This window comes from Macaca mulatta, chromosome 8 (assembly GCF_049350105.2).
Source record: "Macaca mulatta isolate MMU2019108-1 chromosome 8, T2T-MMU8v2.0, whole genome shotgun sequence".
Taxonomy (NCBI): Eukaryota; Metazoa; Chordata; class Mammalia; order Primates; family Cercopithecidae; genus Macaca; species Macaca mulatta.
Window position 1 is genome coordinate 6640310 of NC_133413.1, and position 24211 is coordinate 6664520.

General features: G+C 38.5%; 1 pseudogene; it reads left to right on the forward strand.

The window, feature by feature from the left end:
• Window positions 1–2783: 2783 nt before the first annotated feature.
• Window positions 2784–11371, forward strand: LOC106999650 (tropomyosin alpha-4 chain-like; annotated as a pseudogene).
• Window positions 11372–24211: the final 12840 nt, after the last annotated feature.

The following is a 24211-nucleotide window of genomic DNA, read 5'->3' on the forward strand; positions in this document are numbered from 1 at the left end:
TTTTTATAATGGTAAATATTTCTCATTAATGTAATATCCTATAATTATTGAAGAGAAAATATTACGTTCTCTTCTGAGCCTTTCACTTCCTGTTTATTTGCATCATTTCTCTATCAAGGTAAATAACTAACACAATCCAGAAGAAATGCATTTGGGTCAAACCATATCAACTTGCTGTCATTCAACCTATTTTGTCCTACAAAAATGAAAATTTAATATGATTCAGCCAAATACAAAACCCTTGTTTTTTTGTCTTCTTTTGTTGTTGTTACTTACAAATACTTCAAAGCATTTCAAAGCCACCTTCCCCTTCACATGATGAATGCCTCCACTGATCTATTTGGTATCCTGAGCCTTTACTCAAATCGTTACTGTTGGCAAATTCAAACTGACTGCTTTGACCCTAACTCCAACTCTACACTCCTCAAATTTCCCATTGGCTTTTGTTCTACCATTTGTTTTCCTGCTTACCAGCCATAAACTGCAAAGGAGACCTATTCCCCTAACCTCACATCTTAACTATAGTGAATACACATCCAATCTCTGTGAAGGGAAACTGAATACCAGCAAATGCTTTTGTCTGTTTTTTCCTTCAGTTTTCTTTGGAATTCTGTGATACTCAAGCAATATGCTTCTCTTTGCCATATTGCAACTTCACTTGACTTGCCTGCCTTAAGCCCTTGTCTGCTAATGGTACTTCAGCTCTTCAGAATTAATAAATACCATATCACTTGCTCTCTTTTACAGTTTGAGAACCACTTCTTGATAATATGTCTGCTAGAATAGAACTTTTCTAAACCACAGACGAGAGAGTGAATCGCTACCGTGGCCTGTCCCTTTCTTCTAATTGTTGCTTCTCTCTTACGCATCCACATAACTTTTTATTAAATGTAGAGTCATTTAATTAATAGGGACTGTTCAATAATTTTTCTGCATAGATGATCATCTTGCTGGATGGAATAAGCTTCTGTTAATTCCAACTATGAAATCCTATGAGCTGGGCGCGGTGGGTCATGCCTGTAATCCCAGCACTTTGGGAAACTCAGGTGGGCAGATCACTTGAGGCCAGGAGTTTGAGACCAGCCTGGCCAACATGGCAAAACCCTGTTTCTACTAAAAATGCAAAAATTAGCTGGGCATGGTCATGCATATCTGTAATCCCAACTACTTGGGAGGCTGAGGCAGGAGAATTGCTTAAGCCCAGAAGGCAGAGGTTGCAGTGAGCTGAGGTCATGCCACTGCACTCCAGACTGGGCGACAGAGCGAGACTTCATCCCAGAAAAATAAATAAAAAGTAAAAAAAGAAATCCTATGGATTTAATTGGTGAAGTTTATTTCATTCATGAGCAACTCTAAAAATCTCAAGAAAAGTTTATAAAAATTCTGCTCAAATCTGTATCCTATCTGAGCCTCAGTCTCCTCATCTGTTGTATGACAGTACAAATATTTTTATTCCTGCCTGAACCTCAAGGTGATTGTGAAGGTCAAATTAAATAATGCAGGTAACAGTACTTTGAAAACCATGAGTTATGTACAAATGTAATGTATCATTACAGTCCAATGGTGGCTTTTGTGTTCAAAATATATAATTTATAAGCTATAATCTTATGTCCAGTTCTTCTACTTAGCTTAAAAACTAGCAGATTAGACCTTACCAAAGTTACAGTAATTACATTCACAAGTGAAAGGACTTTTCCCTGATATTCAATTTCTCCTACTGGGCCCATTTACCCATCACTCATGCTAAACCTCTTCTGGATTTTAGAATCATTTTTAAAAGCCATAAAAAGCTCTTGTACAAATCATGCAAAACTGTTGTTCTGACAACATAAATGTCCCATGCATCAAAAACCACATTAAAATTATCCAAGTGGCTATGAAAATGCATCCAACAGAGGAAGTTTCATTTGTTTGATAAGGACCCCTACAGAAGGCAAAAGTATGGTGTCAACCCACCCTCCCAGAGGTGAGCACCTCCCAGCACATCAACGCTAATGAGGCTGGAAACTTTTCATAACGACAAGAAGCAAGAAGCCAAGGTCCAGCCTACAACCAGGGCACTGCAGAGAGGGGGAGAGCAGAGGTAATGTTTGTAAACTCATCAACTTGTATCTATGCCATTATATGTAGATTTTAATTTTAAGAAAATAGTCACCTTTTGGGCTATACTTTTATTATTTCATGACAGTTTTGTGTATTCTTAATTTCAAAATAAAAGCACTTCAATTTTGGCCTAGTCTAATGTTTTACAGGTTTTTCCCCCCACCTGAAGCCACCATGACAAAATGGTCATTATACAAACCTCTTAATTTGTTATGCATATCTAATCCTACCCACAATAGGGTTTTTCACATACATGCTTGATACCTTTCCATATGTAAGTCTACTCATATAGCTAAATGAGAAAGTATTTAATTTCACCACAAAATCCAGATCAAGAAAAATGTGGCTTCAACATCACTCTGCTTTTCCTACTTGTCTCAATTGAAAATTAGAAAATAACTTTTTAAAAAATAAGTAGCATAATTTATTAAATAATTTGAAGAACTTTAAACACTTTATATTGTATTTGCACTGATGAGCAATGTGTACAAACATATCAGCAATAGAAAATATTGGAAACATTTCTGTACATAGTATCAATTTGCTGATTAAAATTCTATTTGGTCTCATTGAGCACGGTACCTCCCCTAGCATAACTTTTGCTATACTCTAATCAAATTGTCCAAGCATAGTAATCCCTATAGCACCTAATACAAAGTATAAGAGAAAATCACTAACATATGAAGACCCTGGAGTGTTAGATATGTATTAAATATTTAATGATTTATTAAACATACGAAGAAGTCACACCCAATATGAGTCTCTTCTGTCAGTTTCCTAAGTCTCTTTTCTCTTGATGGTTACTAGAAAGATTTTGCTAGCATGTTTTCAAAATTCTTTCTCATAACCTGGTGTAGCTGACATGGTCGTTGCAATGTTATAACTGAAACTTGTAGAAAATGTTTCAGGAAAATCATGACTGCAACTGTTCTGTTGCTATTTCCTTTCCTCCAGTGAAACTGAAGTGCCTGGCATGCCTTGTATGAAACATCAATTCTAATACACTGGCATTTTACCTTGGGAAAGCCCTTGAGTGTATGGGTTCAAGAAAGTGAGAAGGTGGGGAGAAAGAAGAATGTTTCAAAAGCCTCAAGAGCTTCCACTGTCATATACATGACTTTGAGATGATGGTGCCTATATGAGGGACTTTTGAAAAAGTCCTGCAGTGATGGTTTGGAGACCCACCTCCACCATCACCTGCACTGTATCAGAATTTTATCCCAGCCCATGACCACTCCAAGAATACACAAGTGATCTCTTATCCTTCCAGTGGAAAGAAAGAAGAGTATCTTCTGATTTGACCATGTTACAAGGAAAGAAACACATCAGGCACACCCTGGCATGAAGGACGCAGATACTCAGAAGAGCCAAGGGCTCTGCATCAGAACTCATGGGTCAGTCACTGCCGATGGAAACAGAGCACAGCCTCTGCTCGGGCAGCAGCCACCTCCTGGCTTGCAACTGCACATCCCATAAATGATAAAGGTGACACCAATATGCCCTTATCAAGGAAGAACCAAAGAAAGGTGGGCACTTTCAAGATACTTGTTCGATTTAAGGAACTTCTTTGGGAGGTATTTTTTGCAAGACACTATAAGCTATTGCCAATAACACACCCATATTCCTTTTTTCTTGGATATTGGCTCTGGGTTCCACATTATAGGAAATATATTGAAAAGCGTGCTCTATACTTTTGACTAGTATTTTACTCTGAATGTAGGGTGACTGCCATACCTGGTTTTTCCAGTGCTGTCCTGGTTTTAGCACAAAAAAAAAAAAAAAAGAAAAAAAAAATGTTCTGGAAAACCATTCCCTGGGATAAAGATAAATATTATACATTCTCATTTTATATGTTGGAACTAAAGAAAAATGAGGTACTGAGGTCATAGGAGCAGACAATAGAACTATGGTCTTTAGAAGTTGGGAAGAGTAGGGGGCTGGGGAGAAAAGGGAGATGCTGGTGAACAGTTACAAAGTTACGGCTAGATAGGATAAATAAGCCCCAGTCTTCTGTAGCACTGTATGATAAATATGGTTAATCATAAAGATGTATTTTCAAAAAGAAAAACAGATTTTGAATGTTTACAACGCAAATGATAAGTATTCAATGTGAAGGATATGCCAATTACCCTTATTTGATCATTCTACATTGTATACATGAATCAAAATATCACTCTGTATCCCAGAAATTTGTACATTTACCATGTACCAACTCAAAAGGAAAAAATTATATAGTTTCAAATGATCTTCTTGGTATCCATGAAGACGGTAAACCTGTAGATAGTTGGTATCTTGTTCACCTAGAAACTAAACTTCGCTTATCTATGTGCATCTTCAGCAGAAAATGCAAGGGTAAAATTTGGCCAATTCCATTTAGTCTATAAACTTCTTACCCATAAAAATAAAACGGTGCTACCTGCTCCATAGCCTGCATGCATTTTTGTGTAAAATGATTTGCTTACCTGTGGTGGTGTTTTATAAGGAAAAATTCTGGTCACATGTCAGTTTGCCCAAAATACATAGTAGGACTCAACATTTTTTTAGCTTAAAGAAATGAAAGAAGATAACTCTGCTATACCTGTGCCTAGAAGCGTGTTATCAATGTTGCTGGCCATAGAGAAGATGTTAAAGATACCTGCCATGAAATCATATATTCAAAATTCAGGGAAAAAAGAATATTTTTCTCTAATTTAATAATACATTGAAGATGATGATGGAAAAAGAAATGAAGGAAAATCAGAAATGTATATGCTGTTTTTCCAAAACTGTTTAATGATCTGGGAAAATACCATAAGTTGTCTAGGAAAGGATGAACTCACTCCCCTAGGGTTGTTCAATGCCATCTGTAGGTTGCAACAAAAACTCATCCAATGAAAAAGTGATTTATTTTTGGCATAAATAAGACTGCATCAGAACTCAAAAATACACGTAAAGGGCAGCCAAATTAAACAGGAAATTCTAGTTTATTAAACAAAATATTTGGAAACCAACTTCAATTTCATTAATACAGATTAAATCTTGCTTTAAAACCATTTTCCCAGAGAAAGAGGGGTTTTATTTTGATGACATCCAATATGTTTTGAAGTGTTTACAAACAATGGATGTTTTAAATTTGGATAGTCTTTATGATGGATTTATAGATGCTGATTCTGAATGACAAACAGCTGTTCCACCAAAACAAGCCTGTAGATACAAAGTGAATGAACATTTTTGTAAAGGAAAATAATTCCTCCAAGTCAAAAATCTGCTTTTCCTACAAATAAATTCCTACATGTTCCAAAAGTTAAAATGGTTTTGCTGGGAAGATATTTAGCTTGATTTTTCTGTATTGGACCAACACCAAGAATCAGTATAATGTGAACTTGGTAAGAGAAAAGCTGCAAGTCAGGCTTTCATTTAGCTTTGTCTGTATTTAATTTGACTTTTACATAAAGGAAAAGGAGGATACCCTAAGTTATGGCAAAAGGAAACCAAAACAGTAAACTTTCTACCACATTATGGAACAGAAATCAATGTCATTGTTACTTTGTTATTAATTGTATAAATATTCAATTCTATTTATATTCTCCACTTAAAAATACATACATTTATGATGTGATTCATCACATAAACAGAACTAAAAACAAACACATAATTTTCTCAATAGACGCAGAAAAGGCTTTCAATAAAATTCAAAATCGCTTCGTGTTAAAAACCTTCAATAAACTAGGCATTGAAGGAACATACTTCAGAATAAAAGCCATCTATGACAAACCCACAGCCAACATCATACTGAATGGGCAAAAGCTGGAACATTTCCCCTTGAAAATTGGCACAAGACAAAGATGCCCTCTTTTACCATTCTTAGTCAACACAGTATTGGAAGTCCTGGCCAATGCAATTAGACAAGATAAATAACAGGCATCCAAACAGGAAGAGAAAATCAAACTAGCCCTTTTTGCAGACGACATAATTCTATATCTAGAAAACCTCATAGTCTGGCCCAAAAACTCCTTCAGCTGATAAACAACTTCAGGAAAGTTTCTGAATGAAAAATCAATGTATAAAAAATCAGAAACATTCCTATAAACCAACAACATCCAAGACAGGAGCCAAATAAGGGTCACAATCTCATTCAAATTGACACAAAAAGAATCAAATACCAGGAATACGCAAACCAGGGAGGTGAAAGATCTCCGCAATGAGAACTAAAAAACACAGTTCAAGGAAATCAGAGATGACACAAACAAAAGGAAAAGCATTTGATGCTCATGGATAGGAAGAGTCAATATTGTTAAAATGACCACACTGCCCAAAGCAATTTACAGATTCAATGTTACTCCTATCAAACTGCCAATGACATTTTTCACAGAAATAGAAAAAATCTATTTAAAATTCACCTTGAACCAAAAAATGAGCCCAGAGTCAAAGCCATCCTAAGCAAAAAGAACAAAGCTGGAGGCATCACATGACCAGATTCCAAACTACACTTACTACAGGGCTTCTAGCACAAAAACAAACACATAGATCAATGGAACAGAATAGAGAGCTCATAAATAAGGCCAAACACCTACAACTATATGATCTTTGACAAAGCTGACAAAAACATTAATGGGGAAAGAACCTTCTGTTCAATAAATGGTGCTGGGATAAATGCGCTAGCCATATGCAGAAGATTGAAACTGAACCCCTTCCTTTCACCACATAGAAAAATCAATGCAAGATGGATTTAAAGACTTAAATGTAAAACCCCAAGCTATACAAACTCTGGGAGACAATTCAGGTAAAATATCATTCTGGACATATAAATATTTCAGGATGAAGATGCCAAAAGCAATTGCAGCAAAAGCAGAAATTGACAACTGTTATCTAATTGAACTAAAGAGTTTCTGCACAGCAAAAGAAACTCTCAATAGAGTAAACAGACAGCCTACAGAATGGGAGAATATTTTGGCAAACTATACATCTAACAAAAGTCTAATATCTAGAATATATAAGGAACTTAAATTTACAAACACAAAACAACCCCATTAAAAACTGAGTAAAGAACATGACCACATACGTTCTGGGTTTTTGTTTGTTTGTTTGTTTGTTTGTTTGTTTTCCTGAGATGGAGTCTTGCTCTTGTCACCCAGGCTGGAGTTCAATAATGCAATCTAGGCTCACTGCAACCTCTGTCTCCTGGGTCCAAGCAATTCTCCTGCCTCAGCCTCTCGAGTAGCTGGGATTACAGGTGCCCATCACCATGCCCAGCTAATTTTTGTACGTTTAGTAAAGACAGGGTTTTGCCAGGTTGGCCAGGCTGGTCTCGAACCCTTGACATCAGGTGATCTCCCCACCTTGGCCTCCCAAAATGCTGGGATTACAGGCATGAGCCACTGTGGAACAGAAACTTTTGAAAAGAAAACATGCATGCAGCCAACAACCACATAAAAAAAAGTCAACACCACTAATGATCACTAAGGTGATTTCTAATGCAAATTAAAACCCCAGGAAGATACCATATTACACCCGTCAGAAGGACCATTAAAAAGTCAAAAAATAAGAAACACTGGTACGGATGCATATAAAAGGGAATCCTTAAACACGACTGGTGGGAGTATAAATTAGTTCAACCACTGTGGAAAGCAGTGTGGCAATTCCTCAAAGAAATTAAAGCAGAACTACCATTTGACCCAATAATCTCATTACTGGGTATATACCCAAAGCAACAGAAATCATGCCACCATAGAGACACATGCATACATATGTTCACTGCAGCACTCTTCACAATAGCAGAGATATGGAATCAACCTAAATGCCCATCAATGGTAGACCGGATAAAGAAAATGTGATACATATATACCGTGGAATACTACACAGCCATAATGAAGAATGAGATCATATCCTTTGCAACAACATGGTTGGAGCTGGAGGCCATTAGCTTAAGCAAAATAACATAGGAACAGAAAACCAAATACTTCATGATCTCACTCATAAGTGGGAGCTAAACAAGAACATATGAACCCAAAGAGGAGAACAACAGACACTAGGGTCTGCATGAGGGTGGAGGGTGGGAAGAGGGAGAGGACAAGAAAAAATATCTATCAGGTACTATGCTTATTACCTGGGTGAGGAAATGATCTGCACACCAAACCCCATGACACCCGGTTTACCCATCTAACAAACCTGCACATGTACCCCTGAACCTAAAATGAAAGTTTAAAAAATGCATTTATTAATTTTAAGAATATACAATAGTATGGCTTACAGATTTTAAATATTAAAGAGTTTAAAGTTAAAGCATTGCTTTTTTAGAGGACAGAAATATAAAATACTGCTATATTTTCTCAAACATAATTAAATTATCCTATTAGTAATTATTACTAATTACCACCACCATACCACTTTGTTTAAATATCATTTATGTAAAAAAGTCAATAATATAGGATAATTTCAATTTTTTATTTATAGCAAATGTGTATAATTATATAATTATGTATTTTTCATATATTGTGAGTTTATTATTTATGCATTTATTTGCTTATTTCTTGTTATCTATCAGATTGAGTGTTGAATTGGTGTAATTTTCCTCTGAAGACTTCTCTTCTGGGTGCGTGGTATAACTCCTTAAAAAGGGCAAATTGTGTGTCTGGCCTTGCTAAATAATCTCTTTAGAATCAAAGCATTCACCAAACCACACAACGATCAAGTTGTGTTTGTAGGTTCTCAAAAGATATTCTTATTTCTCTGTGCCCAGATCCAAGGTGAAGACAGGCACACTGCCATCATGCCTCTTTTCTTCATTCTTCCCTGGCAAAGTTTTCAACCCTGACTGCAGAGAAATTTCAACATTTCAATGCCAGGATTCTCCACCAAGGGAATTAAATCTAAACCTGTGATGAGTTCCGTTTGTTTCAATTTTTGAAGTGTTCCTCAATGTATTCTAATATTTTTATCAAGTTGCAAACTATTGGACATTACAAAGTCAAGCTGTTCCATAAGAGTTTAAAACAGCAATATGTAGAATTGCTTGCTGGTGATGAATTTTGGATAGTGCAACCTTTGTATAATTCAGATTTTGTTTTATAACTTTTTATAGTAGTCATGGGTGGTAGTATGTAAGTACTTGTAAAAGGGGGTGGTATGTTTTACTGTTGTGCTTTTCCCAATGAAGGAGAGAACAGCTTTCTAAAGCTTAATTTTACTAAATATATTTTTTAAAAACCTGAGCCAGAAAGAAGCTAAATTCCATTTCAAAATTTGTCTTATCAAGTTTTTTGTATGCTTGGATTTAGACCACGTAAATTCATATTCTCTCTTTATGCTCACGGTATAAGTGCTGATTTGGCAGAGCGCTCATTAATTTGCAAAGTATGTTATTTATGCAATAGCATTTTATCCTCATACTAAGCACCTTCTCAGCAGGACAATCTTTTGATTTTACAAGAAACTAAGATTCAGTGCAGTGTTGTGATATGAGTGGCATGGTCATGGTTTGTATTTACAATTCAAATGTGCAAATGTGGCTTTGTTCATTGAAAACTAGTTTCACCTTACCCTGTATAGATTGGTGGTGGTGTTTAAAATGTTTCTTATCAAATTAACTCAGCTTCTCTTGATAAATGCACATTCTGTCAATGTGCTCTTTCATTGTCTGCCTGAACAAGTTCATGTCTAAATGTAGATGGTGGCATGCGACAGGGTAAAAGTAAACTCATGGGCACTCCCCAGATGGGTGAGTAGGGGTTTCTGAGTCTAACAGCTCTCAGTCTGCTCACATCTCATATTGGGCATCCTGAAACAATTTAATTTATCTGTACCTTCTTGAGTCACACTTACAGTACCTGCAGTTTCTCTTGGTGTCTTCAGGCTCCCTCCCCTCTGCTCCGCTCCTTGCCAGGGCCAGAAGGGCATCCGTGCTCCATCTTTGCTTAGGGACCCATCGCTTCCCTTTATCGTTTTTGGGGTATTATTTGAAAACTACTCTTCAATCTTTGATATTTTGACATGACATGTAAAGAAAACCATTTAGGATCCAGAAAATCATTTGAGGTCAACCAACTCGGGCTTTAGATTTCTCCTTAGAGATACGGGCAGCTGAGTTTAGACATTTTTATTTTTTGTAATTTTTTGGTAGTATGCATGTCTGAGTCAAAGCACACCATGGATCCTTTGGTGGGAGCCCATGTTGGCTTCTGATTTAAAATGAAAATTTTAAAGATTTAATTGTAAAATCTTTAAAATATCATAGCATTCTTTTTCGAAAGATAATTAACTAGCAAATGGCAAAAACCTTAAATATATCTACCCTGCATCTAAAACTTCTGACATTTTCCCTTATATCACACATTTTGTTTCCTTTTATATATTACATCAGTGTATGAAAAGCATCACAGATCATCACAAATCATTTCTTTCTACACTACGTACACACACAAATGGAAAAGGGGTGTTGAAAGCATACCGCTCAGAGGGATAAGAAATTTCCCTTTATGGTCGGAGCCGAGTCCAGCCAAGAAACGCGAGATCCAGGCCCCGCAGCAGCAGGCGGACGAGGCGGGAGACAGCGCAGGGCCTGCAGCCGGGGCCGGACGGCGAGCGCGAGCCACGCGAGCAAGCTGAAGGTGATGTGGCCGCCCTCAACCGACGCATCCAGCTCATTGAGGAGGAGTTGGACAGGGCTCAGGAACGACTGGCCACGGCCCTGCAGAAGCTGGAGGAGGCGGAAAAGGCTGCAGATGAGAGTGAGAGGAATGAAGGTGATAGAAACCGGGCCATGAAGGATGAGGAGAAGATGGAAATTCAGGAGCTGCAGCTCAAAGAGGCCAAGCACACTGCAGAAGAGGCTGACCGCAGACACGAGGTGGTAGCTCGTAAGCTGGTCATCCTGGAGGGTGAGCTGGAGAGGGCAGAGGAGCGTGCCGAGGTGTCTGAACTAAAATGTGGCGAACTGGAAGAAGCACTCAAGAATGTTACTAACAATCCGAAATCTCTGGAGGCTGCTTCTGAAGAGTATTCTGAAAAGGAGGACAAATATGAAGAAGAAATTAAACTTCTGTCTGACAAACTGAAAGGCTGAGACCTGTGCTGAATCTGCAGAGAGAACGGTTGCAAAACTGGAAAAGACAATTGATGACCTGAAAGAGAAACTTGCCCAGGCCAAAGAAGAGAACGTGGGCTTACATCAGACACTGGATCAGACACTAAACGAACTTAACTGTATATAAGCAAAACAGAGGAGTCTTGTTCCAACAGAAACTGCGGAGCTCCGTGGATCTTTCTTTTCTCTTGTGTGAAGTTCCTTTTGTTATTGCCATCTTCGCTTTGCTGGAAATGTCAAGCAAATTATGAATACATGACCAAATATTTTGTATCGGAGAAGCTTTGAGCACCAGTTAAATCTATTCCTTCCCTTTTTTTTCCAAATGGCACCAGCTTTTTCAGCTCTTATTTCTTCCTTGAGTTGCATTTATTCCTAAGGTAGGCAGGGTATTTCCTAGTAAGCATATTTTCTTAAGACAGAGGCCATTTGGTTCCTGGGAGAATAGGCAGCCCCACACTTTGAAGAACACAGACCCCAATATCTAGTCGTGGATATAATTAAAATGTTAAAGACCATAACCTTTTGGGTCAACTGTTGGTCAAACTATAGGGACCATCACATGGGTAGGGATTTTCTATCTGAAGCCAATAAAAGGGCTGGTGGGGGCCAGGGTGGCTACTGTGGGAAGTCATAACCCACAGATAGATTAACCTAAGAATCCTGGCCCTTCTCCACACTCCACCATGCAGAACAAACATCCTTTCAAGCAGTCAATGTAGAATGCTTCGGTAATAGTCATAATTACCCACATATAGTAATTAATAGCCGGTAATTAATAGATCCATGATGTGATGTTCTTTTGCGTATTTCCTTCATTCTAAAGTTGTTCTCTGGCCGGGCGCGGTGGCTTTCGCCTGTAATTCCAACACTTTGGGAGGCCAGATCACTTGAGGTCAGGAGTTCGAGACCAGCACAGCCAACATGGCGAAACCCTGTCTCTACTAAAAATACAAAAATTATGGTGACGCCTGCCTGTAGTCTCATCTACTCGGGAGGCTGAGGCAGGAGGATCACTTGAACTCAGGAAGTGGAGGTTGCAGTGAGCCAAGATTGTACCGCTGCACTCCAGTCTGGTCAACAGAGTGAGAATCCATCTCAAGAAAAAAATAAAATAAAAATAAAGTTCTCTGAAGAGCAAATGTCTCATTCCAGTAATGACCCACTCAGCCGGAATATGGTGGAGTTCAGTCCAATTCAGGTCAACCATATCCGAAAGACGACGAGTCATTAATAAGTTGAGCAAAAGAGTTTCTATCTATTAGCAGAAAGGGCCTGTCTGGCAGCAGAGATTAAAAATGGGCCCAACTTCATTTCCATACTTCAGGGAATAGCAAATTGAAGATTTACTTATCTAGGACTTGAATTTTCTTCTTTGGGACCACGTTAATAAAACACCAAGAAACTCCTGATTAAACTGGATAATGGAGGATTCTGTAGACAGGGCTGCACGTATCGGCTTTGTTTGACTTCTCTTTTCTCAGTTAACGTCTCAGAGCTGGAACAATCCACATTCCCCAGCAGCGTGTGGGGGCATCTGGCTTATCTGAATCCCTTACCCACCCCACCACCCCACTCCTATTTATTCAGCACCACACTACCCAGGAAATACACTAGAAAATTGTGCAATGGAATCACATCCACACTTTTCTTTAGATTCTTGCAACTGTGTCATATGTAATAGTATCACTTTTTCTACATTTTGGTCAAATAAATTTTTACATAAACTAAAAAAAAAAAAAAGAAATTTCCCTTTATTTTTCTTCTTTAACTGTAAAAAGCTAGACATAAATTGTGATCATTACATGTTAGGTGAATCTGATGTAGATAAAAACTCTTGTTTCTTATAATGTGATTTAAAGTATTCCTAAATTATGTCTGTAATTAATTGTTCCACCTGTAGAATCCATCTGGCAGCATCCCTGGATGATGGGTTAGAGGGTGCTCACCTGTCACCTGCTTCTCCTGCAGAATCATGAGCTGATTGTTTCCACTGCATGTGCAATGTCATGAATACCTATACGTCAACTTCAAATGCCAGGTGTTTCTCTGATATAAAATTTTTGTTAGCAGCCAGTTTAGCCATCATCCATATTGATTCCAGGGAAAGAAAAATGCAATTAACCACTCTGCTAAGAAAATTTTACTTTGATTTTATTTAGTTTCTTTTTTTCGTTTTAGGTATGAATAACAACAAAATATATATACCTTTTGGGAAGGACGAGTTTAAATAATAGCATCTTCCTAACATGTTTCCGAATTGCCATTAGATAACATCGAGGCTAATAGATTGAACACAGAGAGAAAAATGCATGGTTTCTTTTTGAGGAACGAATTGTGCTATTTAGGAGATGGCACCTTTCCCTGATGAATTAAAGTTAATTATGCATTTGCTAGTCAAAGATTGATGCTTGTGTCGGTCACTTCAATAACATGCCTGAAAAATAACACACATTTTTTTTGAGACATAGTTTCACTCTTGTTGCCCAGGCTAGAGTGCAATGGCATGCTCTCGGCTCACTTCAACCTCCACTTCCCAAGTACAAGTGATTCTCTTGCCTTGGCCTCCCAAGTAGCTAGGATTACATGCATGCACCACCACACCCAGCTAATTTTGTATTTTTAGTAGAGATAGGGTTTCGTCATGTTGGCCAGGCTGGTTTCAAACTCCTGACCGCAGTTGATCCACCCGCCTCGGCCTCCCAAAGTGCTGGGATTAAAGGTGTGAGCCACCATGCCTGGCTCCATGATAATATTTTGTATGCACTGCTTTAGACTGATGGGGATGGTTGGAAACTTGAAAGAATGTATTCATTTAGATACGTTATTATTTATAATGTGCGGGGGTCTGTCCTGCAGACCCCAGTTGCACGACGGATGACACACGTACTCAGACACCAATACTGAGTGAAAGAGTGGGCCAGGGGGCCGCTGGCACTAGGGGCCAAAGAGAGTTTGCTGTCCCTCCAAGCTGGCAATGGTCACATTTATTTAGTACACATTTAATTAACAAAGTCTTTGAGTCAACACACCTGTGGATAATTAACCTGGTCGCCCTGCCACAGATAGAGCCATCCTGCCCACAAATGATCAAAGGTTGATTTTAGGACCACATGAGTTAAACAAGCTATTTAGATAAACTACTCTACAATCCTTTGTATCCGCACCCTAAGATCTTTGGCTTCTGAAAAGAGACTCTGGTTGCCTTCAGCCAAACTATCTGACGCTATGCAAACCCCCACCCCTGGCCTTCCAGGAAGGTTTGCTCCTTTCTAGTCCTATAATTTCTTCTGCCACTCTGACTGATCGTCCACAATAATCCCTTTTGCGTTTTTTCCTGAAATGCTTAAGGCACTAGATGACATGTAAAGAACAAAGGCTTATGTGTGAAAAACATGTAAATTAGATTTTTGTTTTAAATTTTATTTACTTTTTTGAATTAATACTTTCACATGGTTCAAGACTTCTAAGACTAAAAGTCTTCCTTCCAGTATTAGTTCCCATCCACAAAATTCCTTTCCTGAAGGCTACTAACAATCAGATGTCTTATGCATGCAGTAACAAGTTTACATATATAATTCATATTATATGGTATATAATTACACATATACTTAATATATATATGTAATTTTCCCTTGTTGATGTTATGCCCAGACCGTTTGTTCCCCAAAGAAGACCACCAGAGTCCAGAGTCAAAGCCAAGCGGCAAGGATCTTTACTACAAGTTCGAACTTGGTCCCTCCATTCCACAGCATACAAGAGGGCCTGGAACAATGCGAGTGCTTGCTTTTTATAGCCCGATGTAAACAGGATATGTAAAGTTACAGGGAACAAGGTAATTCTCTCGGTTACAGCATTACAATTGGTTAACATTATACATTTAGCATTCCTTATCGGAGATCTCCCAGGTGATGTTTTTCTGAAGTTTGAAAGAAATATGGAGGAATGTGTTTGTGCTGGGCTCAGGAAGTTGGGAGATATATGGGGGATGTGCCTCATTCCTTTCATTTACAAAAATCATAACACTCATCTGGATTCTATTTTCACTGAGTAATTTTGGAGATGGTTTCATTGAAGTGTGGACACCTTCCTCATTCTTCTCTAGAGGAGCATAATACCTCCTTGGATGGGTGTCCTCTGTGTATGCAGATCTTGATTTTCAATCTTCTGCTTTTGGAAATAATGCTGCAAAAAAAAAAAAAAAAAAAAAAAAAAAAAAAAAAAAAAAAAAAACCATGCACCCATGTGTTTTCTTCACACATTTTCAATGATTGTTGCCTAATTGGACACTTTCACACTGTCATCTATAAAATGAGTGTATGAATACCCACTTTGCAAGTTTTTTTGTGAACCTAAAATATAAAATGTCTAGGAAGTTTATGGTTATGAAATAATAAATAGTACCCGTTATATACTCTGGAGAATATTTTAACAAATTTATTTTTATTTCCTGACGTCTGAACATACCTAAGTCTTTATGATAATAATTAAAGCAGAAGTTGAGATGTTTAAGAACTTGAGTCTGCTCTGGACTCCATGCTGCTGAGCACTGCCCTGCAGAAAGGAAACTTTATCCACGGGATGTTTAAGGTGTGATCTTGTGTCCAGGAAAGCTCACTTTCATTTTGCTTATATGGCATCATTAACTTCCAAGTTAACTTGATTCCTGACTTTTTTTTTTTTTCCTGTTTTTGAGTCAATTAAAGGTTTCCCTACTGCACATATGATTCTCAATATTTTGGAAATCAGTGTTTCTAAAGTTAGTCTTTGCTCTTCTGAAAATGAAGATAGCTAGATAGGAAATAGCAATTGGAGCTTTTAAAATTAGAAATACCTTAGAGAAGTTGGTAATCATCCACACGAGATCATAGATATCAAATGACGTATTAAACTTCTGTTTTATTTTCAATTTGAGTTAAGATGGTATAAAGTTAGTATCACATCAAGAGATAACTTGCAGAGATAAATTAATTGGGAAAGATTGCTAATACAAACCAATATTTTTCAGACCTTCCTTAGTGCTAATAACCAGCTAGTGTAAAAATAAATACAAATTTAAAAAATTAAATTCCCCAGTACAAACAGTGAAATAGTCCTCCACTGCCTCTTAGAATATTTTCTTCAGAAAGCTGTAACTGCAAGTTCTTTCTCTGCCCATTTGAATTGTAAATTTGTAGAACAGCCTCTTTCCTGTTTTACACCCCAGGAATGCCTTGTCAAGGACCTGAATGCTTTTTCTTTAAGAATAATTATCAAGAAAGACACAGTCCCTGTTTCCCAGTTTCTGTAGGAGACTAACTTCTATGGGCACCTGAATCCAAGTTACAAAGCTACCTTCTGTTTTAAAAATATAGGAAGTTTATTTTTTCTTTTGATAAAGCCAATTTTAGCTTCCACAGAAAGGTGACTACTCCAGTTACCTGGGGAATCTAGGATGAACTTTGTGTGACAAAATGTGCTGTTAAATCCAGCATTTACATGAGAATATGTATGTAATATAATGAGTTTTGTTTAGCTGTGTAAAAGGTTGATATTTCTTCCTGTCTTTACACTCTCTTTTTGAACTACCTATGATGTAAATCAAATTCTGGTTTAATATTTATTTAATAAGACAATTTTTTTTTATTTGTGCAGTGAGTATTTTTGGGGTGGAAGATTTTGTTTTTAATTGTATTCCTTCCTAGTTTAGTAATTAGAAGTATTAAGGATTAATAGAAATGTAGCAGGACGAGTGGCAGACAAAACCTCTCAGACCCGGAGTTGCAGAAGGAAGGGCTTTATTCGGCTGGGAGCATCGGAAAGTTACTGCCTTAAGATCCGAGCTCCCCGAGTGCACAATTTCTGTCCCTTTTAAGGGCTCACAACACTAAAGATTTCACATGAAAACGTCGTGATTGATTTGAGCAAGCAGGGGTACGTGACAGGGGCTGCATGCACCAGTGGTCAGAGAGAAACAACAGGGCGGGGAATTTCACAGTGTTCTTCTGTACAATGTCTGGAATCTGTGAATAACATCGGTTTCTGAGTTATGAGTTGATTTTTAACTACTGGGTTTAGGCCAGGCAGGCCCAGGCCTGGCTTTGGGCCTGGCACCATGCTGCCTGTCTTTGGTTTTACTTCCTTGTTTTTTTCTTAAAACAGGTACTGAGTATAAAAACAATATAAAACAATATGAGAGGGTCTCTTTCCTCATTAGGATTTTACCATTACTATTACATTTAAAATTTTGTGGGTTTTTTTTTTTTTCAATCCAAAAGTCAGTTCTTCAAGTTCATGTTTTTCTAGTTTATTAATGCAAGAAAATCAACTTAATCCTAAAAATCACTGGGAGACAGTATATAATCATTCCTTTTATTGTGAGTTAAAACCGAAAGCCATAAAATGGTTTCATGGTGTTTGATATTCCCTTAATCAATGAAGAGATTGAAGAAGTTGGAGCTTAAGAAGTTCTATTTTATGTGTAAAAGTTACATAATTTTCCTCATGAAAAATGAAAAGCACTAGATATGTAAGATAAATTACATGCACATTTTAAAACCTTTATTGGTAAATATTTCCCCATTACTCTCCAAATATTTACACCAATTACAAGCTTGATACTTATTTGTGAGACTCTCTTTTCCTAAAATTTCACCAAAGCTACATATTAATTTTTTAAAATATATAATTTTATTTATATATTTTATTACCTGTTTAACTCTTGGTGTTTTCCTGGATTGGGATATTTGTACTTGTGATACAATATTCTACTCTATATTAATGATTTTGATTTGTTAATATTTTATATGAAGAATTTGCACCTATGTTCTAGGACAGTTTGGACTTCAGGTTTTTTTTCATCCTTATGAATTTCTGATATCAAGGTTATGCTGTCCTCGATAATAAGTCCTCTTTTATGATATTTGGAAGCAAAATCAAACTTTGTGTCATTTTTCTTATGTGCATGGGAGAATTCACCCTTGACCTAGATTCTACCAGTAACAGTTTACTATGGTCTTTCTATGATGTGACTATCTATAGAGCTATTTTTACCTTCTGACTGCCCATTGTTAGAAATGCTTGTTCCTCAGTGCCGCAAAGAAATAGCACTTGAACATAAATTTAATTTTCTCAGCAAGGCAATTTTTACTTCTATAGAAGGGTGTGAGTCATCAATGGAGTAATGGCGAGAGCACACCTGGATGGGGGAGGGGAAGGAGCTCTTATTCCTGACACAGGTAGCTGCTACTTCTGTGTCATTCCCCTGTTGGCAAGGGTTGAACTGCACAGTCTAAGCTAATTCTGACTGGCTATTTTAAAGAGAGCAAGGGTATGAGCCGGAGTGGCGGGGTGAGTAGTTTGGCAGGAAGGAAGGTTAGGGACAGGTAACCGAATGTGACTTAGGTCAGAGCAGGTGACCAGGGGTGACTCAGGTCAAAGCAGGTGACTGGGATGAGTCAGGATGGAGCAGGTGACCAGGGAACAGATGTGAACTACTGATTAGGACTGGTGGAAAAGTTGTTTAGTGAAACTAGAAGCAAGGGGTGTGAAGAGAACCAGGAAGTTAAAGTTTAAAATGGAGAATCAAAGAATAAGAGAGCAGAACATGCTGACGTACTGATTCTTTGAAGAGAAACTTGGGGTTCACTATATTTAACAATCCTCCAACTTGAATTTTTATAGTTCTTTCTCTTCAAACTTCCTTACCATGTCTTGGCTTAGTTGTTCTGCTTGATTCCCTAAAAGAAAAAGCTTCTCTGAATAAGTTGGAGGAGAATGAAGGTAGGTTTTAGTAAGTGCTGCCTCTATGAGTCTGTACACCAGCCCTCGGATGCGTGGTATGACACAACACCCGACAAGAATAAGTATACCTACTACGGTTGCAAGAGAAGGAAGACTTGAGGCTATGATTCCATTTACCGAACCATTTTTCTAGCCACCTTGTAAAGGGATCATTTACCCCTGAGTTTTTGGCTACCTCATTAGACAGAGCAGTTAGACCTTGCAATGCCTTTGTTATTACTTCTATCAGGGTGTAATGGTTTGAGATGAAGGTACAACATTGAGTTTTAATCATGACCCAAACTCTTCCTCTTTCTACTAATATCATGTCTAAGGCTATTCTATCTTTCCAAGCCATCTGGCTAGTAGCCCCTAATTGCTCAGCTATTCCTTTAACAGCATCTCTAGTGTAGTTAATAAACTGCTGTTGGTTATAATAGTTGTAATTTATCCAATTTACATTTTTATTAACTGTCACTCACCAAAATATCTACCCATATCCTGCAACTTTTTTATCTCCACATTTAAATTTATCTGGTACTCTTCGTGGGACTACAATTGCATCTAAATAGACGTGTGCATCGAAAGACCCATAAGGGGCTTCTCTTGCTTTATGATGTTGTATTTTTCCTTCCTCTTGTTGATGAAATGCAAGGGTGGAAGGGATAGCCAATTGGACTAGAGCACAAAAGCCAATCCAGTTACTTGGCACAGTGTCCAGTAAAGGTCCACCACAATACCACCACACATCTGCTCAGGATGAACAAGGGCTGACTGGAAAGCTCTTGAAAAGCCTTAAGTTCACTGCATCCCTTCAGATCTCCAAGGAATGCTACAATTTCCTCCTTGTCGTGAGAGACATGAAGTGAACTTAGTGTCAGGAGACAGAGATTGGATGGCCCTCAGGGGCTGACCTGCAGGGTGTTGAATTTGGGGATATAGCAGACAGAGAGCTTGGCATGACTTGTTACCCCAGGCTGTGGAATCCTGGAAAAGAGTTACCATACAGCCCATGCATGGTCAACTGGAGGACTATCCTAGTGGAAAGGGGACAATCTGGGCCTCTGGCCTGCCATGCACACAAGCATAACAATTGCTCTTTTTTTTCAAATGTGCAGATGGAATATTTAATCCATGCCAACCAGGCATTTGCATCTTGATATCCTGTTTCTATTGCTAAACTTTCTGTTAAATCATTTACTTCTACAGTGTCTACTTTGGTCCTATCATTGGATGTGGGAGGGATGACAGTTTGATCAGAAGAAGGTCCAAACAGACAAGAGGGGGAAGGGGATGAAGAGGGTGAGGGATTAATAAAACACATTTCGAAAGACCCTATGAGGTATGTGCCAGCCAAGTTAGCTCCTCTGCGATAGAAGCAACCTAAAGTGGAGTCAGGATCGGTAGAGGTAGAGGTAAGAATAGAGAGCCGCACCGGATTGCATTGGTACTGTTGATAATTAGAGGGAACACTTTGTTTGGTGAAACAGAGGTATGGTTTCAGAGAGGTGCAGCCCTATGAGGAAGTCTGCCCTTGTTCCTCAGTGATCCAAAGGACATTGTCCCAGGAGGGACAGTGTCATCCTGGAAACTTGTCCTTGTTTAGTTTCCAAAATGTGAGAAATGTGGGGGACTCGGTTTCCATTAAGCAAGGGTTACAGATGTCAGAAATGACTTTGGAAGGACAGAGATGTTTTTCTAAGGAGGTCAGTTGCCTTTGGTTTTGGAGCTCCCTGCAAGGTATGGCGAGACAGGCATCAAATGTGATTGAGGAAAAGGTGACCTGGTTACATGAAGAATGAGGTGGTCAGCAGTAGAGCAAGGAAAGAAGAAAGAGTAATAAAATAAATGAAGGAGGGTTAAACTTTTCTTAGCTTTAGTTTGATAGGGTTTTCCCCTGAGACTATGGCCCATGACTCTGGAGGGACCAGCACTTTCTTGACTTGAGTGTGATGGGTCCATCCTTTCTCTGTTGTCCAGACTGCAGTTTCAGTAGTTAGGAGCACTAAGTAAGGTCCTTCCCAGGCTGGTTCAAGCTTTTCCTCTTTCCAGCTTTTGATGAGGACGTGATCCCTAGGTTGATGGTGATGCACTGGCAACTCCTGTGCTAAGAGGCCTCTAGTTTTCAGAGAAGAGAAAGTAGAAGATAGACCAAGTATATAATTTTTAAGAAACTGATCTTTTGTTTTGAAGGCAGGAATGTCAGCAGTAGAGTGTAAGTAAAGCAACCCATAGAGCATCTCGTAAGGGGAAAGACCAATATCTTTCCATGGGGCAGTTCGGATTCTCAACAGGGCAATAGGAAGGCATTTGGTCCATGGTAACTGAGTCTCTAGAACTAATTTGATTAAGTGGTTCTTAACAGTCTGATTCATTCTTTCTACTCTCCCTGATTAAGGTGGGTGCCAGGGAGTATGGTATTCCCATCTAATGTCTAATGTTTGGGATAGCTTTTGAATGATGTGGGCAGTGAAATGAGTTCCATTGTCAGAGTCAATATTTTCTATTAGTCCAGACCTGGGTACTCTATTTTCAATTAGGGCCTTGACTACATTATTGGCTGTTGCATTTGAAAAGGGTTAGCTTCAACCCAGTGAGTGAGGTTATCTATTATCACTAGTAAGTATTTTAGCTGACCTATTGGAAGCATTTCTGTGTTGTCAACTCGGATACTTTGGAATGGCCTTAAGCCTGGATTCCTTCCCCCAGGGGGTAATCTTTTCATAGTTTGTTAGTTTTCTTACATACTAAGCAACTATCTGGAACTTGTTTGGCCAAGGTATAAATTCCTATGTACCCATAAACTCTGAAAACTGCATCACACATGGCCTGGGGCCCCCAATGGGTCCCTTGACATAGCTGGAATAAGATTTCCCTCATAAGGGGTTTAGACAACATTTCTTTCTGGTCTGGCAATATCCATTTTCCTTCTGAATTCTCTTTAGCACATATTTTTATTAGTTTTCATTTTTCAGTGGAAGAGAAAATGGGGATTATGGTAGGAGGAGGAAGGTAGGAAGTTAAGTGGAAAAATACGCATTTTCTAGGATGCAGCAACCTGTTTGACTATCTGATCTGCTAGGTAATTTCTTGGACTTTCAAAAGAAAGGCTTTTCTGGTGTCCGGGAACATGGACAATAGCTGTTTCTTCGGGCAACTGAAGATTATTCAATACTTGGGTGATTAGCTCCTTGTGAACAAGGTCTTGACCTTTACTATTAATGAGACCTTGTTCAGTCCAAATTTTTCCAAATGTATGAGCCACTCCAAAGGTGTACTTAAAATTGGTATAGATATTTCCTTCCTGATTCTACAAGTACTTTAAGGTTTGGCTGAGTGCAAACAGCTCAAAAGTTGGGGCAGACCAATTATTAGGCAATTTTCTTGACCCTTTCTTTAAGAGTTTCTCCATCAGTTACTGAATTCCCATTGTGTCTTTTCCCCTCAGTCACCCAGAAAGAACCATCTATAAATAAGTGTCGTCCCATCCTAAAGGGAGTTCCTCCTACATCTGGTTGGGCCTTTGTATGACAATCAATTAAGTCTAAACATGTGTGTTCCCTCTTTACATTGGGATCCCCCCTTAGGAAACCTGCTTGATTAAGCTCATTATCAGTGGTTAATGTTAAATCATCTTTTTCTAACAAAATAGCCTTATATTTTAAGATTCTTGAGTCTGTGAGCCACCTCCTTGCTTACTGGTTTAAGATAGTTCTAACTTGGTGAAGCGTGCTTACTGTCAATTTTCCTCCAAAGGTTAACTTTCTATTTTCTTTGACCAATACTGTCGTAACTGCAATATTGAGGCCATCCACAAGTAACTGGGTCTAAGACTTTTGAAAGGAAGGCCACCTCCTGTCGATGACCCCCGTATTCTTGAGTAAGCATTCCCAAAGTTATTCCATTGTTCACATTCACAAAAAGGTGGAATGGCTTCCCAAAGGAAGATAAGGCTAAAACAGGCAGTTATGAGTCTTTCTTTCAGCTCTTCAACCTGATCAACTTCCTCAGAAGTCCACAGGAGGTGGTCAGGCTTCTCCTGGGCAAGTTTTTGATATAACAGTTTACTGTGTAGTGCATATGAGTCAATCCATAAGCGGTAATATCCAACTAACCCTCAATATTTCCTGAGTTCTTGTTTGAGGCAAGGGTGGGGACAGGATTCCCTCAACTTGTTCCAGCCCTGTTCTTTGCTTGCCTGCACTTATTAAGTGGCCTAAATATCTAACTTTCGGCTCTACACACTGAAGCTTTCCTTTTGAGACTTGTAGCCCTTCAGATTGCAGATGGTTAAGAATATGTATAGAGAAATCAGTTACCTTCTTTATATCTTCACCAGATACAAGAAGATCATCCCATACTGGAGCAAGCATATTTGTTTTGGGATGACAACTTTTTCTAATACTTGTTCAAAAATTTGGCCAAAAAGATTAGGGGAGTCTGTGAACCCTTGGGGCAAGACTGTCCATTGATATTGTTGTTTCTGCCCTGAATGGGGATCCTCCCACTCAAAAGCGAATATATCTGGGCTATCTTCAGCCAGGGGACATGCCCAAAAAGCATCCTTTAAATCTATTGCAGTAAACCATTGATGATCATATGGAATTTTACTGAGAATGGAGTAAGAATTGGGGATGATGTGGTGGGTAGTCTCTCGGTTGAGAGCTCTAAGGTCCTGTACCAGCTGATTGACCTGTCTGATTTCTTGACTGGCAGTATTGGGGTGTTATAAGGGGACATACAGGACTCAAGAAGCCCATCTTTAATAAGACCCCCAATTATAGGTTTCAACCCTATCCTACCCTCTAGGAGAATGGGGTATTGCTTGCTTCTTACTACTTCTCCAGGGGTTTTTAGCTTGATGTGGATTGGAGGGACTCAGAGTTTCCCTCGGTTCCCTTCTTTGAACCAGATGTTAGGATTAATATATCTTTCGTCTGCAGTGGTGAGTTGGTTTAATGAGGTGAGGAATCCTCTTGGGCTGACCTGTAGGCCTATGCCTAATTTTAACATGAGATCTCTCCCCAATAAGTTAGTTCCTGCTTCAGGGATTAACAAAAACTGAATATGAGCTCATTGATCCTGGTATCTAACTTCTGTATTCTCTAAAATTCTTGCTTTAAATCCTTCTCCTTTTACCCCAGAGACTAACAGTTCTTCTGAAAAACAGGCAATATTAGAAGGAGTGAAGCAAACAGAGGAACAGACCACCCTGGAGTCCATTGAAAAGGTGACAGGCTCATGTTTAGGTCCCACTTCTAAATTTATCAAGGGCTCCTGGTGGGA